Source organism: Myotis nattereri (genome assembly GCF_964212035.1).
Source record: "Myotis nattereri genome assembly, chromosome: 14".
Lineage (NCBI taxonomy): Eukaryota > Metazoa > Chordata > Mammalia > Chiroptera > Vespertilionidae > Myotis > Myotis nattereri.
The window spans coordinates 53,494,544-53,500,543 of NC_138089.1; positions in this window are offsets into that span (position 1 = coordinate 53,494,544).

The window sequence follows — 6,000 nt, forward strand, 5'->3', positions numbered from 1 at the left end:
TCTGTCCTTCCCTCTCTCTTCCACACTCCCTAAAAAATCAATGCAAAATAGCCCCAGGCGAGGACTAAACAAACAAAAGCAAGGGAGGCAGCAAGTCCTACTCGGGCCAAGTCAAAACAACACAGAAGCCAACTTGAAGGGACTGCAAGGAGGGGACAATTTGAGCATCAAAAAAACAATTACTCCAATGGATTAAATTGCGATTAAAAATTAATAAAGGAAAATAACCAAGTACTTACCCTGCCTTTCTGATATGAACTATATTTTAGAACAGCCAAAGAGGTTTAACTTAAAAAAATAATGTTGAAAAGGGAAGAACCACCTAGACTTCAGAAAGTGATGGAAAGATTGGATAGGACCGTGGTCGGCAAACTGCGGCTCGCGAGCCACTTACGGCTCTTTGGCCCCTTGAGTGTGGGTCTTCCTAAGCCTTAGGAGTACCCTAATTAAGTTAAATAACAATGTACCTACCTATATAGTATAACTTTAAAAAATTTGGCTCTCAAAAGAAATTTTAGTCGTTGTACTATTGATATTTGGCTCTGTTGACTAATGAGTTTGCCGACCACTGGGATAGGAGATATGGTAGGAGTTATGCAGGCACCTGCCACCATCTTTCCATCTTCTCTTCCTCCTCTTCCTCCTCCTCCTCTTCCTCCTCCTCCTCTTCCTCTTCCTCTTCCTCCTCTTCCTCCTCCTTCCTCCCTCTCTTCCTCCTCCTACTCCTCCTCCTCCTCCTCCTCCTCCTCTTCCTCTCTCTCGCCCCCACCTCTGGAATGGCCAGCCTGAGGTTTTACTTGTCCTCCTCATCTACTCTTCTGTCCTACTCCGTTGAATAGAGGAAAGTTGGGGGTGTGCATGGTGGTGAAGGGAACAAAGACCGCTGGCAAGAGATGAACCCTCCTTCCTGACACACACTCTCTTATCAGTGCGTGGAGACTTGACTCACCCTGAAGATGACTAAACTCTGATCTTCAATCAGTACTCCGGGCCCCTCCCAACAGGGGCCCTTTGCCTAGACCTGATGCTAATTAGTAGATCTCTGCAATAAGGAGGATGGGTGTGAGTTATTCATGATAATCCCCATACACTAATTCCTAAATAGTGAGCTCTCAGTTATCTAAGGCAATGGAGTAGTATGTGAGCTCAGAGGAATAGAAGGGCCAGGAAATAAGCAAATGCAAACAGTGAAAACAGGATCGTTTCTTTTGCAATCAAAATAGGATGGTTTCTAATAGGATGAGCTCTATCTAACTCTAGGCCAAACGAAGTCAACCAAAAGGGCCTAATTCAGACTCTAGGGGTTAATCATGGTCATAAACTGGGGGTAGGGGGGTAATCACTGGACTAAGCCAATTGAGGTTTAATGAACACGAAATGTGCCATCCCCAAATGTCTATAAACTGAGGCCTAAAAAGTTCAAATCATTAATATATATATATTTTAAAAAGGTTCCTTTCAAAAGCCTCACCCATTGTTAGTTCTGGTAGGAAAATGTCGGTTTTATTATCATTGACATCATATATCCAACATCCCCAATAACCTACCCCAGCTGAAAGGCCGTTTATAAAAGGAGAAAGGCTAGTGACTCTTGGGCCTGAGGCCATGCGCAGTGCTCAGAGGCAGCTACCCCAGCATCTTAAACATCAGGGACATGAAAATGCTAAGCCATGTGTGGCCATCAAGAAGATTACAGCGCCTTTGCAGCCCAGGTGCTCTAGGGTAGGGGCCGATGCACAGAGGAATCGTGCAAGATCTTTGGTTTCAGAGACAGAGGGGAAAAGGAAGTCTCCACAGGCAAGATACATATATTGCTTTTGACCGATAGCTTTTGCCTCTGCAGCTTTCAGACCCACTGGTATTTCAATTCCACAAGGACATGAACCTCATGTAGTGTGTTCACCTCTGTAGCTCCGGCACCTTGACTGATGCAAGGCGCACAGGGTAAGATCTCGACAAATATTTGTCAAACAAATGACCCCAATGGGCATGCTGTGCCATGCATATTTGGAGTAAGAAAACTGAAGGGCAGGGATGTGAACTGGTTTGTTTGAGTTGGTAGTCACCAATTCAGCATTGTCCCACAGGACTCATTACGGTCAGTTGCTCATAAAACATAGACAAACCCCTGTCCTGGTGTTCTGTAGTATTTTCTAGAAGGTAGGAAAATATACACACATGATGAAATGACTGACCTATACATGTAGAACTACTAAAGGTAAGACTTGATTCATGTCTAAAAAGCAGTGTCTATTCACAGAATTACAGACATGAAGAACATTTCTTAGGAAGAGAAGACACAGGGGGTAGAGCCTGAACTTTCATGTTTTCAACAACGAGACGAGTCTCGAAGCCCCTGTCTATTATACCAGGCGGCTGCTTTGCTCTGTAGCCATAGCGTATGTCTGTTAATTGTCTTATATAAGTAGAAGGCACAACAAGGAATGTATATAGGTCAGAGAATATCTTAAAATTCCAAGCAGAAGAGCTGCTAATGAATTTCGTTTAGGGTGTCTTGCCACCAGAAAAATGAGAGACCTTTCCCACACACCTTTGGCTATTTGCTCGTCAAGAAAAGTCACACATTTTCTCTCTGTAAAAAGTGTCAAAATGAAAAAAAAAAAAAAGAGCTTTGTGCAGTTTCACTCCTGATGGGCTGAGGACTGGGACTGTGTTTAAATTTGGAATATATCGCGATTACCCCAGAGAACCATGAGAAAGCTCTACTCGGGTGAGGGGCATGAGGCCCTGGCCTTTTGTTCCATGTCAGGGACACTACACAGGGTGCAGGCTGAGACGCTGAGACCCAGGCACACACTCACCCGTGGGAAAAAGAAATTGCTCTGGTTTCTTCTGTTTTTAGCAATGCTTATGATGACTTGTCAACAAATTCTATGTCTGCTACAGCCACTCCTGTTTGACCGTTCACGAGCCTCCAGATGAAGCTCCACGTTGTAGGCCTGCCTGCATTGCAAATCCTCTTGGCTCTCCCCTGTGGGTCATTTCCTGGTGAATTTCCGAGATGACTCCATTTTGAATATGTGGGTTCCAAGAAGCCTTGAAAGAAGCCCCAGTCCAATGAGTGACTTTGGGTCCTGCTGGGCCCTTGCCTACCTAGAACTCTGAGCTCAGTAGAAGCCGACTTTGAACCTTGAACACTCAAGTGCCATCCAATCTCGGTCAAGGCCTTGGTCTGGCATTGGTATTCTGAGAGTCATAATACCACCCCAAAGGTTGCAGCGTTATTAACCTTGAAGATACAAAGGATTGAAGGGCTGTAGCTCTTTGGGCATGGCTGTTAACATTGAAAATGCTCATCCCTCTCTAACCAACAATCCCACTCTCCAGCCCTTTGCGGTTCTACCCTAAAGAACACCGCTCACCCTGGCACAGAAGGTGTGTTCAAGCAAGTCATCGGTCGTATTACAGGGAATCTGGAAAGAACCCAACGGTCCACTAGTGGCTTAAAAAAGTATACAATTTCAAGTGTAATAAAGTGTAATAAATTTATTTTGTAATTTATTACACTTTACAACTTTCTCAAAACATATTATTGAGTGAGAAAAGGAAAATCGCAGAACGACACAAAAAAAGCATATATGTAAAATCCCAATCCAAGTAATCCTATGTGATTTCTCTAGCAACGTGTATGTGCAAATACAGTGCAGGTGTTCTGGGCGCAGCTAAATGAGATGTCAGCCTTGTTGGGGATGTTTCCATATGTTACAATGTATCCCATGTATACAGTAAAAAGCATCACATATAATGGCAGCATATGTATTTATACGTAACTAAAGGCCCGATGCACAAAATTCGTGCAAGGGGCTCAGCCCTCACAGTCCCAGCTTTGTCCAGAAGGTCGTCTGGAAGGATGTCCATGCTAATTAGCATATTATACTTTTATTATTATAGATATCTAATGTTTATAAGCAATGTATAATAATTTATAATTATAATAAAATTTATTTTGTAATTTATTACACTTTACAATAGTAACTTGTAACTTTAATTTATACTATTTATAATTTATAGAGAAAATACAAGAGAACCACTTTGGGGTATCAAACATACAGATTTCTGGGTCTCACCCCCAGATGTTCTAATTCCTATATGTTTGGGGTTTGACCCAGGGATTTGCATTTTTCATGTGGCGACTCCACTGTTGTTGATGGTCCAGGACCCACACCTTGAGACCATTTTATTTTAAAAGCTTCTCCTCCCACCGTGTGGCACGCGTGAACCACTCAGGGATCTGTGGAAGCAAGATGCTGCCGCTGCAGGTCTAGGAGGGGCTGGCGTTCTGTCTCTAACTGCTAATGCTGCCAGCCCTCCGCCCCACTGTGCAGCTTTGAAATGGGTGGAAGCACAGTGGGGGCAGGAGGAACCTCAGAGAGGAGGGCAGACGTGTGGAGGCAGAATGGGGGAGGCAAGGGGGACCAGTCTGACCCAAGGGCAGCTATGGAGCCCGGAAAGCACCCTGATGTCATCTGAAGACCTAGCACTTGGTTCATCACAGTTACTAGTGGCTTTAGGAGGGGCCCAGTGTCCTGATCTCAAGGGGAGGAGAGAGCAAACGTGGGGTGGGAGCTGGGAGGGCCAAGGCCATGGCCCCAGGCACAGGTGTCTGGGGAGCAGCCAGCAATCCAGAGCTGGGCCTGAATGTGGGGTCAGGACTTCCCTGCCAGCCAGACCCCCTCGCCCAAGCAGGAGGAAGGAGGTGATTCTGGTGCTTCTCTCAGACAGAGAGGTGGTTCTGAATTGCAGGAGGCTCCAAGCTGCTTACTAGTATAGTTGGCAGTGGACAAAGGGCTGCTGTCCACCTTTGTGGGGCCAGGGAGTCTCTTCAGAGAGAGAAGCCAGTGCCACTCTCTTCTTTGTGAAATGGCACCTTCCCAATATGGTAGAAGGAAGCTTTAAAATAACAGGATTCAGACTAGCTCGTTCAGCTTCCGAGAGGTCGTCAGGACCAAGTCCTTGATTCAGGTCAGGATGAGAACACAGGCTGGCGCGAGGCAGGGACAGGGCGGTGCAAAACCCCGGCTTTCCTGGGTCCTGTTCGACTCTTCCGTTGGTTACGTGACTCTAAGTAGCTCGTTCTCCGCTTCACTTTGCAGGAAGAGAAGGAGCCACCCACTTTTCCCCGCACTCCTATCTAGAATGACTTCAAGAGCAGAAGGGTCCCGTGAGCACCCTGTTTGCATTTCCGGCTTCAGAGGCAGCTTCTCCCCCTCTCCCAGGGGGCAGCTGAGGTCCAGAGGGGGTCACAGGGTGCGGACACCGTGTCGGGAGAGGCATGACCTTCCCTGTCCCGCCTGACCGCCCGTCTCCCTCCCCCATCCCGCATGTGACAATGACCAGAGGCCTTCAAGGAACCGAGAGGACCCCGCACTGCCCCTCGAGGACCTGCATGTGATCCATGTCGGCAGCTGCGCGCCTGAGCACGTGCCAGCGGGAGCTTGCTGTCCGATCTGTTTGAGCTGCATCTGAAGGAAACACAAGCGGGCACCTGCATTAAAACTTGACAGCCCAGCTCCAGTTGCAGCGTAGCGGCCTTATCTTGGCGTGGGAACGGTTACAGACAAAATCGAGAATCCAGTTCTGTGGCAGGACTGTGCTGATGGGCTATCATACCTTTTGCAATCTGATCTTTTCCATTGAAAACAAAACTTACATACGCACGCGAATATTTTCTTAACCAAGCTATTTCGTTATTTTTTTAAAAATATATTTTATTGATTTTTTACAGAGAGGAAGGTAGAGGGATAGAGAGTTAGAAACATCAATGAGAGAGAAACATCGATCAGCTGCCTCCTGCACATCTCCCACTGGGGATGTGCCCACAACCCAGGTACATGCCCTTGACCGGAATCGAACCTGGGACCCTTCAGTCCGCAGGCTGACGCCCCATCCACTGAGCCAAACCGGTTTCGGCATATTTCGTTATTTTTAAGACAACACTGTTTTTTAAGTAGGAAAGCAATGCATGCTATTATAGAAAAT